General features: G+C 40.3%; 1 protein-coding gene across 6 annotated transcripts in view; it reads left to right on the plus strand.

Annotated features, from left to right (window-relative positions):
* The window catches only part of DENND2B (DENN domain containing 2B), a 181182-nt gene that overhangs the window by 56482 nt on the left and 108001 nt on the right, over positions 1-16699 (plus strand). The window contains exon 3 of one of the 6 annotated variants that reach the window (XM_069857607.1): positions 8072-8211. The exons of the other annotated variants lie outside the window; for them this stretch is intronic. The gene's annotated coding sequence lies outside the window, so the exon portion shown is untranslated. The remainder of the gene's footprint in view (positions 1-8071; positions 8212-16699) is intronic. 6 annotated transcript variants of the gene reach the window in all.

Below are 16699 nucleotides of genomic sequence, written 5' to 3' on the forward strand. Positions count from 1 at the left end.
ACTGGCCTGTGAAAGTTTGGCTAATAGTTGACAAATTAATAAACTTTACGGTAGAAGAATTCTGTACCTGATTGCTGTCATAATTTCCATTGACTTATTTTAAAGGTTTGTTTTAACTTAAGTCTTGTTTTTACCTCTCTGTGTACTGTAAAAGTCTGATTTGTGGTGTGGTATAAGTGTATTGTGATCAAGTTAGAGATTTCTATTGCGATAAGCTTTGTGAGGAAAATTAATATTTAGAAATGGTATGTTAAAGCACAGATTGGGGTTTCTGGACTTCAGATTTCATCCTAGGTCTGAAGGACCACGTTACAAATTTTAAAGGGTGAGGAGTTGTATTGTGCATCACTTGTTTTGTATATTCTTTTATTTTTATCATTATTATCTTCCCTTCTTTTTCTGTCCAATTGAATTGTTATTATTTCAACCCATGGATATTACCTCCTCCCCCCATCCCACCACAGGGGGAGTGAGCGAATGGCTGTGTGGTGTTTTGCTGCCTACTGGGTTAAAACACAACATCTCAGCTGCAGAAAATGCAATGAATGGGAAGCACTAGTTATTTATTTTGGGGTTTGAAGTTGTCAGGGAGCATTACTGTGATATTACACAGGAGTAGTAGAGCAAGCCTGCTTTATAGACAGTCTAGTGGTGAGTTAGAAGCAGAGCTGAAGTAAGTACATTTGAGATCCCACTTACACTGTTACTAACTTTCTGATGCCTTTCCAACTTAAACAGTTGAAGCTGTTTGTATGCAGCAGGTTTCCTTTTCTTCTAGTCATGTGGTATATAACTGGGCTTACTTGTTTGTGTCTCCGGGCAGTGGGATTCTGCTGCATTTTCTCTTTATGGATGATCCTGGTAGAGAAGGCTGCTAATCTCCATTGGACTTGACAGGGAAAAATATAAGGGATATGGTTTTGAAACTGAAAAGTGCAGAGCTATGATAAATTGTGGCTCTCTGGTTGAACATGAGGATAAAATTCATTCCAGACCCTGTGTTCGAATGGAACAGTTTATGAATGGAAGCACAGCCCCTGGATTGTATTTCAGCATTAGTCTCTGGTTTGGAATTGTGCTGTTTCCAACATAGACAAGGATACATATTTTATAAGCGTTCATTCTTCCACTGTTCAGATTGCTCAAATATAAAATTACTTGTGCTGGAGATGGCTATGGAGTATTTGCCATAGGAAAAACATTTTATTTTTGAAAAGAAACAGGTTAGTAACTATGGTCTACAGATTACGCATTGAGAATAGCTTTATATTTATCTGAAGGGGAACTGGCTTATGCTCAAATGAATCAAAATTGTATTTCTGCTTTCCTTCCATTTCTCACTATCCATATCTTAGTTTTATGCCCATCACATGTGCTCTGTCACCTGTCAGGCAGGGACAACTCAACTAGATGGCATCATGGCAACGTGGGTTGCTTACTATCATCTAGTACAATAGGACGTTTAGATGAAAGCCGCTACTGTTGTAAATGTGAATTAGTATTGTATTGTATTCAGATGGACAAACTGGAAGACAATAATGTTGTAGTTATCAAAGAAACAAACAAATTAAAAGGAAACATGCTTAAGCAGCCTGTATTAGGAGTCTTGGACTGAAGTGTATAAACTTTCTAGCCCCTGCTGCACAGAAACAGCAGCTGAGAAATAGATACTTAAGGATGAAGAAGAAGCCAAAACCTCCTGTCAGTTAACATACTGTGGTTTCACTCACAGCTTAAAACTGTTTAGTTTTAAACCTCTCAGATGGATTATGTTATAATGTTGACAGAAACAAAAAAAATGAGATGCAAAAAGAAAATAAAAGCCTAGGCAAAATTTTGAGGTGTTATTTTTACACCTGGAAACTTAACATTTTGTATTTATTCTTTCTACTGTGATATTTAGAGATGCTGAGCTCCTATAACTTTGTTTAAGAAAAGGTAAATTCTATTTTAAGGATATATTTATGTCTGTCTTCATTCTTGCTAGGTCATAGTTTTAAAGCATAGAAATATCAGGTTTTTTTCTTGGAGCTAATAAAAAAAATATTTTCTAAGGAACAGTGTGTGGAGCTTGGAATAAAAGCTGAGGCGTGAGCAAGATTTTTAAAAGCAGCCACCTGAATTGCACCTGGAAGATGTAGGATTGGGGCAATACAAGCAGTTCGTTTTTTTGTTGACCAGTTTGCCAACAGTATCTTTGTTCACATTGGGCAGAAGTAAATGACTGCTTTTATATTGAACTGTGATGAGGTATGCTGGCCTACCCCTGCAGAGAGTTTCCTGTTTTCCCATTGTTCTGAGGTGCTGTTGCCCATCCCACCAAAAGTCTAGGAGTGAAGTGTTTTATCCTGTCTCACCGACTGAATTCAGTCTACCTATAATGATATTAGCTGAGTCAGTCTACATTTAGTCCAGGCAGCTGGAAACAGAAATAGCTTCTTTAATTTACATATTATACTAAATTTATGAGCAGACATTATGATATTGTTGAGAAAGATGCTTCAGAAAATGCTAATTTATTGGGGTCTGTGCATCATCTTAACAGCAAAATAGAAGAAAATGGTGGCTAGTGATATAAGGCTTACGTGTATAATGATGTCTAGGAATTTCTTCATCACAACTAACAAAGGAGAGTTTTGGGTTTGCTTTGGTTTTAGTAATTAATAAGGAGATGTAATTAGTAATTTAGTAATTAATAAGGAGGCTTTGGTCAAATGGAATGCTCTAGCAATCTTTTCAAACATCAATTACTCTTATTTTTTAAATAAATAGGAAGAATTAAAAATGAGTCTGAACAACTTTTCTTTTTTCAAAGAACAAATTGTGATAGTTATTGCAACTAGTTAGTAGCATGGGCTGGGCTGAAGTGGACAGTTAACTAGATATGAAGTAGTCCTGGAATTTCCTGAAGTTAGGGACTTTAGTGCCATCAGGAATTGATGCTCAGGAAGGGAGTCTCAGGGAGGAGCCACAAAGAAGAAATAGGAAAACTCTACAATGAAAGGAGAGGAAAAACTCACAGGCAAATAATGGTGTGTTTTTGAGGTCAAGATGCATAAATACAAAATGAGGACTGCCAGAGGTGAAGTTGGATTAGATACCGCTGTGGATATTAAAACAAATTACAGTAGTCCCATCCACACCCCCACACTCCTGTCAATTTATGAAAACAGGAGTAGGAAAGGGGCATGGGATAGGTGGGATAGTTAATGTGAGAAGAATGGGTTAGTGAGTACTGATACTGAATATTGAGGGAAGTGATTCTGCCCCTCTGCTCCGTGGAGACCCTACCAGGACTGCTATGCCCAGCTCTGGAGCCCTCAGCAAAGGAAACACATGGACCTGTTGGACTGAGTCTAGATGAGGGCCACAAAAATGTTTGGAGGGGTGGGACACACATCCTATGAAGAAAGGCTGAGAGACTTGAGGTTGTTCAGCCTGGAAAAGAGAAGGCTCTGGGGACACATTATTGTGGGCTTTCAGTGCTTAAAGGGACCGTACAAGAATAATGGGGACAAACTTTGCAACTGGACCTGTTGCGATATGACAAAGGGTAAGTGATTTTAAACTGGAAGAAGGTAGATTCAGACTAGATAGAAGGAAGAAATGCTATACAATGAGGGTGGTGAAACACTGGAACAAGTTGCTTAGAGAGGTGGTAGGTGCTCCATCCCTAGAAATGTTCAAGGTCAAGTTAGATGAGGCTCCGAGCAATCTGGTCTTGTTGAAGATGTCCCTGCTTATTGCAGGGACAGCAACAAACCTTTAAGGGCAGGACTTTTATCGCGTGCTTAGAAATTGCAAATATAGTATCTGTGTTGCAGATGAGGAAAAATGCAGGTCAGTAATTCTGATCATGATAAACCAAACTTGGAAGAAAAGGCTACGTGGAGTCTTGAAGTTCAAAAGGAAAAGGTAGATTGTGCTGACTAATCTGATAGCTCTGTCTGACACCTCTATTCTAGAGGCTGGAAAGTGGCAGATGTGTTCCCTTAGGACTTCTGCTTGATAGAAGAACCACAGTGGAAACTGCTAAGTGAGAGGAATTTGGAATCAGGGGAGCAACTAGGAAGTGACTTGATAAAGATGAAAAGAACAGACAAGTGTTGAGAGAGCAATATCATATTGTAGGAGGTTATTAATGAACTGCCACATGAGCATCTTGAGACTGGTTTTGTCCATTATCCACATTAAAATGTTCATTGAAAGGAATGTATTAGCTAAATTTTCTTCTCCTCCACAGCTGAATTCATGATTTTTCAGACCGAGGTAACTGAAGTGGCATGGCAGTGCCATCATTTGAAGGTGAGGACAAGAACCTGGATGTGCTGATTAGTGACAAAATGTGATGAAAATGGCAAATCTGATGTAATGTGCATAGTTTTGGTGGAGAGGCACACAGGAGGCTTCCTCTGGCATGCTGTGGGTGATTCTGCTATTCACATTCATACAGGTCATGTTTGACCTGGAGCAAGCACAGGGAATAGCTGTCAGGATGCTCAACTACATGGAAGACGAAAAAAATGAACGGAGAAGTGGAGATCTGCCAAAACAAAGCAAAATGAAGGCTGGGAGGAGCTTTGATGTGACTCTATAAAGGGACTGAGGAAAGAAGAGGGACAAAAACTGGAGGACGAGGAAACAGCAATTTAGACTGAAAACAGTGTTGTCACAGGAACTAGAATTACTGTACTGGCAGATCTTTTGAATTCCTTACTGTAGAGGGGTTACTTATACCTTTCCCTTTCAACCGATGATTATGATTTTAAATTTTGGTTGTTTTCTGCTTCAGTTCAGATTCCCTGAGGGGTGGTGTGCAGGCAGCAAAATGGGAAAGGATGTTGCAAGATTTTTACTGAAGCTTTGAAAATTGCTGCACAATTGACATAAATTATGTGAGCCAACATGCTTGTGAATTGTTCTCAAGAATGTTCTTTCAAAACAGAGGTTAGGAATCTGGGTCAAATCCATTTGTTATGTGGTGTTTTAAAATTCTTCTATTGCCAAAGCATTAGTTTAAATAGTTATTTGTCCATACACTTCTATTTTTGATTTCTTAATGGAAGTACCGATGTAGGTCTCTTTTTATGCCTCTCTGTCCATAAACCATAATTTGACTAATTTCCAAACAAAATTTTTAATCATAGAGCAGCATCTTCTGAAACTAGTTCTTAAGGGTCTGTTCCCTGTCTGGAATGGGGTTGTTTTTTTCGTTTATAGTGCCTAAAGAGAACTTTGGTTTTCAACCCCCCCAAACACAAACCCCGCGTTTTGCCATGTGATTTGGTGAAAACAATGAGAAACAACTGAGACTAGATGTGCTGAATAACTCTACAAGAAATTGATACAGAAAGTAGGAGACTGTTGTAAATTCAGCCAGTGTAAAACTGCCTCTGTCACATCCTTTGGACTATAAACCTGATGAACCGCCTGTCTGTCTACTGTGTCCATACAAAGCAGGCATGCTGATGTTTCTACAGCTGCATCTGTCTTCATTCATAATGTATGCTTATGAAGACTCTGCCTCACCTCTCTTGCCTCCCCCCTTGCCTCTGTGCAGAATCTTTCATCTCCCTACAGCCTTGAGCAAGGGCATACAATAAAATACGACTTGTTGGCTAAGGCAAAGACTCAAATTACTTAGCCAGTTCAACGGGGTCTTAGGATCCCTTTGTTTAAAGTCAACATTTATTTTCCTCTCCCCAGTTCCCGTGATTTTTCTTTTGAGCTTGTAGAAATCACTGGTGCTATTTAAAGTTAGCCTTAGAAAAAAGATTAAGACTAAAATACAGTGGCCCTTGGCCTTAAGTCCAGGTGCCTAAACTCCTATTGATGCCTGGTGGAAGCTATCAGGGCCCTTAATCACTCAGGCGTAATTCTGTTCATTTCAGGAATAAAAGTACTTCAAGATTCAGCCTACTGGCATAAAAAGTATATTCTGTGAGAATGTTACTCTTGGGTAGACAGGTATTAGTGCACCTTTCCTACTCACAAACTACTGTTGTTCACAGAAAAACTAATAGAAGTGCTGCTTCCAATTGCAAGTGTACTGAGCAAGCAGACTAAGATACTTGATTTTTGAGTAAGCTGATTTCACTTCACTTTTGGGCTGACAGCTTTATCATTAGAGACAATTCTCTAGATCAAAAAGCAAGTAGTTCCCAGCTTTCTGGGCAAGGTGTTTTTCTGTAATCCTGGCCATGTCCTTTCCTCATCTTCATCTCTGTGTAATGATTGATTTCTGAAAGATGAACCTGTATTCTAAATAACTGATTAAGCAGCAAGCGCCCTCTAGAAGGCCTATTTATAGACAAAAGTATTTCTAATTTAGTCTTTGTTTTTCCTTATATGGTTTGGTTTCCAGGTAACTGGACGAGTCAGACAGTAGTAATAACAGAAGATGGAGTTTTTGCAGTATTTAGTGCTAGGCAAAATAACAGTCAAAAGTTGATAAACTTCTTGGGTTTATGTGAAACAAGTAAGGCTCTTGACTAAATTAGAACTGAGTAAACACTTTTTATCTTGGTTTACCCTTGACCTTACTGCTGAATTTTTCAGACAGATTCCTGTGTTAAATCTTCTGTATGATCCATTGACATCAAAGCAATCTTGTTGTCTAACAGTATAATGAATAATGGGGCTTGATTGAAGTAGGGTAGCTTTGAAAGAAAAGACTTAGCCGGCGGATACATTTTATTTTTTCCATTAGAAAAAGAAAAGTTTTAATTGAAATAGATATGCTTGTCCTTAGCATAGGTAAGAAGTACCTTGTTGACAGCGTTTTGAAAGATTTTTGTTATACATCTAAAAAGGTTACTAAGGTGTTTCCTCATGTGGAATTTTGGCTCCACATTTTCTGTCTGTTTTCATTGGGCATTCACTTGTGGAGTTACTCTGAAAAGATGCTGTACTGAATGACATACGCTTTAAGTGTTGCTCTTGTTTCTTGTAAGAAGTGTATTCCTTCTTGATGTCTGAAAGCCTCATTCTGTGAGGCAGGACTGAAAAACGTCTTTTGAGAGATGTGAAGCTCAGTGGATACTCCTTGGAAGGTGCCTATACATGTATGCCCTAGGCTGACTGCTAGCTTAATACTTTTGCATGGAATTAATTGCCTGCTTGAAGCAGATAACATCCAATTTATGTTGGTTGCGAGAGTGATTTACCTTTTAAGTAGCACCTAAAAGATTCACACATTGCATGCTATTGACTTTCAACATACTTTGGCTCCTGAGGACACAAAACATTTCTAGGTCTGGGAACAAGACTTCTGTTAAATGTTTCTGAGAATAGCATGAAGGTAGTGTTTGGTACTTGCCTGGAGCAGTGGTGTCTGGTGAGAGTCTGTTTTCTTACAGCTGGAAAAGAACGGATGTTATGCACTGAATCAAATGAGCAGGGAGAAGATAAAGGCAGGAGCAGTGAGAGGCTGGAATAAGTAGAAGCCTGGCTCCGCTTCACCTGTAGGTAGATATATGCCTATATCAGTTCCCTTGGTGGTGAACTTCTACTTGGATCTGGGATGTTCAGCTGCCCATGCTATGGTTCTTGCATAGAAGGTTTGTTTGGTGCTTTACAAAACTGCCTTTGAATAGTCTTATGTGCTCCCATGTAGAGATTATACCATATGTGTCAGCATGTTCAACATTTCCATGTAGTGTGTGTTTCCTTTCAGGGAGCATCGCTATATTGGCACAGGCAGACTGTAACTCTTGCATGGCAGTGGAAGTAAATACTGATTCTAGGTCTTGTATAGCATTGTTAAGTACACAAAATGCAGAAGAAACTACTCTATCTTCTCTAAGATTTATGTGCAGGGAAAGGATAGACTGATTATCTCAACATAGTAAAACAGAAAATGCCGGATAAATCTTCTTTAGTTACAGATTTAAGTGTTGTACTGTCATGTAAGGGTGTAGCCACAGTAAGCATCTGAAAGAACTCGCTGTCAACAGCCTGTTCAGTTTCAGCTACATTATTCATGATGCATTCCTTGCTCCAGCTGTTTCCACAAACTGAAAGACTTTATTCCAGTTTATAAATGCAATTTCCCCATTGTTCATGCCCACAGCTGTTTTCCATGCCCAAATATCCATCCCCTCAAGACAAGAAATCCTGACCCTATAAAAGAAGGGAGTGGAGTGTTCCTTTGAGGAGAATGTCCAAAATGGCACGATTTTGGAGTTGTCATCTGCAAAGCTTCAGCAGCTGGTATTTCTCTGTTCTGTATCAGTGGCTGGGTGGGGATATTGGGCACACAGCAGAATGTGTGTGGGGTGTTGTTGCATTACCAAAGGGTTCTAATTTTTTTTTTTTTTTTTTGTGGCGGCTCCAGTTTTCTCATGAAAACTGGAAGGGGCAAAACTTGCTTTCTGTGAGAACTGAGTGGAAGACTTGTTTGATGTTTAGTGGTACAGCTATAGTATAAGGAGAATGTGTCATTCACAGAAACTCCAACTGTATTGTCTTTTTTAATAGTAAGATTGATCAAATCATTAAGAAAATACTGATGTGTGGAGCTGCAGACATAATATCTTGAAACTGTGCCATAAAATCAAGCTACAATTTGAAAAAAAGCCTCCAAACTTCAAACCACCTTCATATATGTGTTTTCCTTAGAGCCCCACCTAAAGTATAGCTGCTGTGATGATTCTGCTAAACCAAAGGTAGTGTTTTTCACAGCTTAGCATGACTCTTGCATCAAAAACATAAGACAAAGAAAATCACTTTGATATGGATGTCTCACTGTGCATTCTTCCTTCAGGTTAAACAGTAAAAAGTTTGTCTGATAAAAATGGTGTAGGAGTTCAGATTGTCACAGATATTAGACATATAGCAGAAAGGGGATGCAGTTATTCCATCAGGAATCTGCAGGAATTTGTGCTCTATAGGAACCTGTGGATTCTGGTGCATTTATAAAGCCCACACATTTAAAGGCAATTTCTAAGTTTAAATATCCCATCATCAAATGAGTAGATAATCACGAAAGAAATTTGAGGGGTATTCATAATCTCATAAATCATTACCTTTTGGAGTCAGAAGAGCATTTATTTTTGTTCTAGCAGGATGAAATTTGCTGTTAGTCCGCTTCTGCCTGCTGTACACTAGGCACAGTTACGATTCTATCTGCCTCTGTAATACAAACCATCATCCCAGCATCATAAAAATTTTAACGGTTATTTACCTACCTTTTGGAGGACTAGGGCTGAGTTTTGAATGAACTGTGGCCAAGTTTGTGGTATCAACTGGAAGCCACATGGAATTTGGTAATGCAGCCTTCATGCCAGACAAAACTGATTAATTTCTATCTTGCATGTTTAGATTTGTTCATTAATCAAACCTAGGAAAAAAATATATTATCATGAAAACTCTTCAGTTTCAACTTCACATAATAGATTTTATAAGCCTCGCAGGCCTTATTTCTTTTATGATGATCGAATTTTTAGTAGGAAAGCATTATTTATACTTTGTGTGTATACTTTATTCTAGGTACTTCACTTACTGGAAGACAATTTTTGTTTCTGGAGTTTATTAACAAATTCTGTGTGCAGTATTGTGCACATATAACTGTGCATAACTACATAAACTTATGTACCTGTAAAATTTGTGTATTCGTAGATGCACATTTTCAGTTCTCTGCTTACTGCTCTTGGAAAGATCAGTATACATGCAAGTTAACTGAATGAGGATCAGTGAAGATGTAGGAGACAGGAGAGAATTGTGGGATATGATTTCATTTCAGGGAGTGTCTGAAACTATAGGTTAGCTGACAACTGCATGAGCATAAACTCTATGAAAGCAGACTAGAATTCAGGTTTGCGCTTTTACTATGTGGGCTATGTATTGTGATTGATTATAACAAAACCTATTTTGACATTTTTTTTTGTTGATGAGTTGTGTTAGGAGTCGACAGGTATAATTCTGAAGATCGGGTTGATGCAGTTACTTTTTTATAGTAACCACACTAAGAGATGATAAAAATATTCTTGTTTAGGGAGCAGATCCAAACTGGATCTCTGCTGTGTTCAGCTTAAATCCCTAAGAAAGAAGAAAAGTAACATGAATGCCAACTTCCGTGCTGGTGTGTACAACACTAGCATTTGAAAGTTTGGTCAAATATGGACTCCCATGAGATGCGGAAAGTCTGAGTCAAACTTTCCTGTAGGCTCATTCACTTTTGGAGTGAGAGAGCACGTGTTTAGATAATAGTTTTTACACCCTGGCCTTGTCTTGAAGAAGATATTTCCATATGGGTGCTATACCAAATTTACCCTGCTGTGTTGGAATGCTGTCTGCTTGGCAAGAGGCCAAATCATTCCCTGCAAGGGAGAAGGGGCTGAAATCATATCTGATCTGAGTGTTTATCTATGTCCCCCAGGATAACCCTGTGGCTGTTTCTGTGTGGCAGAAGCAATGTTGGATATGCCTTTTCAATGAGATCATTGCAAAATCAAATTGCTTTTGAATTATATTTTACTCACAGTTTTGAATTGAGTTAAAGTAGGAACACGAGTGCTAAAACTTTGGGTAGAAATGCTGGTGCCGGAGTGACACTCCAAATGCTCTCTGGGTCATTTTACGCAAATATTTCAAGTTCTTGTTATGCGCTTTAAATAATGTAAAACATAAGCGATAGCATATTACGACACTGCAGCCAATCTGAAAACAAGAAAGAGGACCTATTCCTGACCACACTGGCTACTTGTTCTTCCCTCACACATCCAGCTGAATGGAAGGAAGTGGGTTCATGCTTTCTTCTTGACATATTTTTGAGGCTACATACCCTTGTGCCCTCCCTGGCAGTATATCTGGTAAGATGTGCAGCGTGAGCAGAAAACTGGGATTTGGGAGGTTGAATCACCCATGCAAGATGCAGCATGGGAGGACTCTGCACAAGGCTGTGTGATGGGATCTTGGTTGCAGGGCTCATGGGCAGCAGCACCTGTCTGCTGCTGTGGGTCTTGGTCCTCTCCTATGAAAGAATCAGTCAGATAGGTCTGTAGTGCTGCTCCACATCAGGTTTGCTCCTGCTCTGCAGACTGTGAAAAGAACAGTTTCCTCAGTAGAACTCACTGGTACAGTAAATCTATTAAAGTCTGCATCTGGGAGGATAGTTAGTGCCTTCATTTATGAAATTCCTGTCATAGAAGTGTAAGTTCTTTGGAACACGGGCTGGTCACTTGAGAGGTCTCTAATATGTCCTGTTCACAGCAGTGGGTAAATCACTTTCATAAAAGTAAAGAGAAGTTCTTTCAGTCCATAGAGGTTAGGTGGCTGTAATCAGCTCTGGTACGTGTGTGTGTGTGTGTTTCGCTGCCTCCTATAACAAGGAATGTTAAACCAGGTTTAAGTGTTTCCAGTTGTGTTGCTGTCTAGAGGTTGGAGGCTGACGAAAGGAGATTTGTAGCACTTAAGCTTGTGGTAGCTTGTTGAAACTTTCATGCAGATGACAAAGATCAGTACTGTGGGAGAAGAACTCTTTTCTTGAGAAAATTTCTGCTTCTTCTGGTGGCTGCCTACACCTGTGAGGGAGTGATAGCTGGGAAGATGCTCTCTACAAATTCACAAACCAGCCTGTAGAAGTAAGAGAAGAAAGCTTATTTACACAGTAGTTACGAAGGCAGTGGATATCACTAAGAACCATGGTACCATTTCCTATTCAATAGATTCAGTTCTTCATAATTTTGGCTTATGAAAATATCCCTTCTAGGAAGAAAGAACTCCTTGTTGGATCTTATTGGTGTTTTTTCACATTTGTAAGGGCAACTCTTGAAATTCCTTATATTTTTTCTAATGACTTTTCAGTGTTGATTCACACTTTCCTTTTTTGTTTTAGTGTGGAAGAGTGAAATTCCAGCAAGGCTGACTTAGTGAAAACTGAATTAGTGTTGAGGGCAGGAGAGAAATGTAATTTGATCTTCTGTTTCCAGTGCTTGAATGAGGAACTGAAATAATTGTTCTAAGACCCTGGTCAAATTGCCAGAAAATGGAGCAGTGCTTCTGCCAGATAGTCACCGCAGAAGTGCCAGACATTCCTCTCCTCTTTGAGCTTGTAAGTGTGTGTATTTGAGATGGAAAACACATACAGGCAGTGGGGGGCAAAAAGGCTTTTCTCTCTAGATGCTTGCTGAGAGTGCAGTGCTGTGCCCTAGGCAGCACCTGTAGGGTTATCAGTGGGAGACGACTGGCAAGAGGTATGTGCACAGGACCTCAGGACAGGAGTTGTTTGTTTTATTTTTCCACTTGAGCAGTGACATTAACCACTCTGTCTCAGGGCTTGGCAGAGGCTATGAGGTAAAGCCACCAGAAATGGGCCTGAAGGGTACATCGCACACCAAGAGAAGCTAGTTCAGTCCCTGAAGGAGTCATGGCTCACTGGAAGAGGTGATGTTGTCTGCCAACTACTACGCCCAGCTGCACTGGTTAATGATTTGTGCTTTTAATTGAAACCATTGTGCGCTACTATAGCCCTGCCTTGTGGGAGCTGCTGGTACAGTAAATCTTGATTTTTTTTTTTTCTGTATTAGAAAGCTGTATTTTTTTGGGATTTAAAAGTCTTGGACCTTTTTAGCCCCCCACCCCTTTCTGTTGCTATAGCTACTATAATTTTTGTTAACAAAGGCAAAAAGTAGTTTGCTGTGCTTAGTTTATGTTATTGTGATTCTGGCATAGCTGCCAATATTCTTTCCATCTTTTCTCCTCTCCCTTATTCCTCTTCCCAGCCTCTGAGTGAATACTCTAAAGAAACTGCAGGAGTCTGGGAACGGCTAGTCTTCTGCAGTCACTACAAGGCTGTATGTGTGTCAAGGCTGAGGCTTCTATCCATGAATTAGGGACTCAAAAACTTGAGTTTGGGCTTGTATATTGAATGAGCAGCTACCCAGAGTTTGGGCACTTCTCGTACTCACGGAGTTGCACTCGATTTTCGTGGGACAGCATGAGTTTCTGCCTCTTTCAGCGAAGTCTCATGTCAAGTTACCACAGTATCACAGCTCCTTTTTTCTTGAAGTGTCCTTGAGAAAATTAAAGGCTTATTTCTATGAGGAAAATCATAGCCATGGAAACATCCCTGAGCATGAGGAAAGATTGGCTGCTTTCTTTGAGGGATGCAGAGTGCCTTCTCTGTAAAAATCTTTTCACTTCTTTGTTGCCTACCTGTGTTAGTTGTCCTTCATCTTATCCTTGTTCTAGTAGTCTTCAATTCTTCCAATGTTTGTCTAGTTCTCACCCCTCCTCTGCTTTTCTTCTTTAGTGTGCTTCCTCTGTTTCAGTGGCACAGCTAGGAGGAAGGTTGAGGTTCACTCGTTTTGCTGGTGCCATACTTCTCTCCTGTGTTTCCTTTTTGCCTGTTCAGTCATCTGAGGTGGAAGACAGAGCTTAAGCAGTCAGAGCATGGACCACACTCAGTCAGCCTACTCACACCCTGGTTTATTGTCATGGGAGCATAAGGGTCTTAGTTTTATTTGTTTTGGCTTAGGATATGTAGAGTTTGAGGGGTAGGAAGGCAATAGCCAAGCGGATCATGAATATGAAGGAAAGCTGAATCAGAAAACCACTGTGCCCAAAACAGGTGCTCATTGCCACAAGAGATGCCATTTTGCAGTAAGGCAGCCACAGCAGACAGGAGAGGGTGGTTTCATTGACCACAGAAGCTGGTGAGGAATGGCTTGTCTCTGTTACTGATGTGTTTATCATATGTTTATCAGCTGCATGTCTGGGCCCCACCATGCTTCTGGAGAACTCGCTAAAGAACATGTCCTTACTGCTTGTGTGTGAGCTAAGTCATAAAGTTACTCTTTGTTCTTTGGAAGACAAATGGTATTTGGAGAGGTTGAACCATAGATTTCTGCAGTAGGAAAAATCAGGAGCAGCTCTGGGAAAATGGGTCACTCAACCAAAATGCCAGAATGTGGGTGATGGGGTTTACTCTCTGGCCCTGAATTTGAGGATCCCGCCTCTAAGCTGCTTTCCTAAGACTACAAAAGAAATCAGTGTTGGATCCCAAGCATAGCTCAGAGCTCCTGCATCCTGAAGACATTACTTTAAATGCAAGAATGTAATTTCTAAATGTAAACAGATACCACTTCTGGTTCTTGCACAAATCCCTAATGCAAACAGGAGACTTGCATGCCATCCCATTTGCTGTTGTAATGCCTGTGTCTGGGGTCACTTCTGGATGTACTTTGGATACAGGGGAATTAAGATCTTCTCTCTGCCTTTCTACAGATTCCTTGGGTAACTGCCAAGAGCAAAAGAGACAGACCCAAGGTTGTTCTCATCCTTTTGTACAAGCCAAGACAGTTTTGGCTAATATTTTTTGCTTACATCCATGAGGTCTCCAGCCAGGTCCTGATCCTCCCAGGGTGCTTTTCTGTCATGATATGGAGACAATCTATCCAAATGAATATTTACTTCACTGGAATTGTTAGCATTGGCAGCTCAGGTATCACAGATGGCACCTGCTCCTTGCAGACGCTGACTCAGAAAATGATTACTAGGACATAGTGAATAAACAGAAGGAGATTCACAGTAACACCACATATTAATTCTTGGCCTTACTGAGGCACCAGTATCAAAGATCTTCCACTGCTGCTTGAAACTTAAAACAACACTTTGTGACAATGTCAGCTTGCCTTCTGCTTATACCAGTGAATGTAGTTCTCTTTTACTGCATGGTGTTAGAGAGAAGCCAAAGGAATTTGCTCAGGACAGCACCAGTAGCTGCTATCAGTCACTTCTGCTAAAGACCTCTGTTTTTCAATCGTCCAGATGCACACGAAGTATTCATTCCACATCCTTATCCAGGTGTTCCTTGCCACCTTCCTCTGAAGTTAGTTTTCCTGATGACATCTGCATTGCCACAGAGAGTTGTTTATCCTCAAATTATCCTTCACTGGATGCTGTAAACAGCCTTCTCTGGGAGTAAAGCACTATCTGGATCTCTATACAAAGTTGGTCTTCAAATGGTCTCAGATTTTCTTCTACTCCTCTAAGCCATATTGCCTATTCCCTTCTTCTTAGCACTGAGGGAAGGCAGTTAGACACACTGGATGCTGATCCAGGACTTTTGCTTTATTGCTCCAGCTTGAACAATGCAACCACTTTGTTTCTCTTTATTTACAGCCAGGGACAGCATACTGAAGGTCAGCTCAGCAGGCCTGAACCTGAATACTCAGTGTGGCTAGTGGCCTAACCCGCCTCGCTGCGTTTGAGAGTAATATTTTTATCAATCCTTTCTCATTTTGCTGCTGTTTGCTTTTCCACTAAGACCTCCTTTACACAGACAGCCTCCCCCTGCCCAATCTGTCTTCCCTTTTTCCTTTCTTTTTCAGACCGTTTCCTTTATTGCTGCTTACTCTGTCAGGGGAGGAGAGTCAGGATGAGGTACAACTCTGTTTGTCCCTCTTCACTCCCTGCTGTCACTGATCATTTTTCTATGTGGAGGTTGGAAGCAAAGTGTCTTCCTGGCCTTTAGTAGGCGTCTTTCCTCCCCTCTGCTTTTAGGAATGGTTCTGCAGAAGAAGCCTGAGGCAAACATGCTAAAAGAAATCTTGTGTACTTCTGAAAGTAGATGAAAATTTTGCCACCAGCTGCAGTGGCCAAACTGGCCATTTAAACCCTTTGATCTCCATGCTTTACTCAGAGTCACTGTTTCTACATTGTCGCAGTCAGCTGCAAAATGAAAGACCTTTTCAAGGTTTTTGAAGCTTTGTGTTCATAAACTTCACTGCTTTCCCTCAGGGTATGGGAGAATCTCAAGAGTATGTTTGTGCAGGCAGCAGGAAGACAAGTGATTAATTTATAGCTCGCTGCCTGCTCTGAGATAATTCACTGGTTATATTCTTATTCCTAAGCATGCCCTTATACAAGGTAGTTTGCAAAGTGTGTTAAGCACATACTAAGAACATGGGGAGTTTGTGTGGAGGATTTCGGGTGCTGTAAATTCTCCTTTGCATACAGACAAACTCTGATTTGTTTCTGCTTCATAGAGTATGAACTGAGAAATGAAAATTAAGGTTGTTTGTTTACACTGAAAAGCTAACTCAGGTTTAAAGTATAGTATAATAGAGATCTTGTTAAGCCACACTCCGCGTAGCTGAGTATACTTTTTGAGAACAAAAAGAGGCAGAAAGGATAAAAACATTCATCAAGGTATTTTCTGACTATACCTGGGGTAGCACAGCTTGCTTCTACAAACAATGTCCATATGCAGAAGGGGTCAGGGAATAGCTCAACTAGCATGACTTAAGTCACTTACCCAGAGACTCGAAAATATGACAAAATGAAGACTGCATCCCTTTCTCTCAGTCTTTATGCAGCTGCATCAATATCATCCTTCTTCCCATCCTGTATTATTAAAACCTTGTACAAGGTATATAACTGCTAGTAATTTTGCAGTTTGCACCCTAGTGGTGCTCTGAGTGGGAGCCACATGTGTCTGGCTGGAAGGAAGAGAGGTGTGCTAACAATGCTGGGGACAGCAGCTTGCTGTGTGTTAAAGCTGTGACCCATATTTTGCCTTGCATGATGCTCTAATGAATCAGAACCTACAGTAGTTGCAGTCAGGATGCTTCTTGGCTGTCCGACAGACTTTGTCAGTCAGCCTTTGAGCGAGGAAGGTTCAGCCAGAACTGGTGGCTCAACAGGGAAGTTCCTTTTAACACGTACTAAGACTTTCAACTCAGTTTGGTCACTTTCT

This window comes from Phaenicophaeus curvirostris, chromosome 5 (genome assembly GCF_032191515.1).
Source record: "Phaenicophaeus curvirostris isolate KB17595 chromosome 5, BPBGC_Pcur_1.0, whole genome shotgun sequence".
Taxonomy (NCBI): domain Eukaryota; kingdom Metazoa; phylum Chordata; class Aves; order Cuculiformes; family Cuculidae; genus Phaenicophaeus; species Phaenicophaeus curvirostris.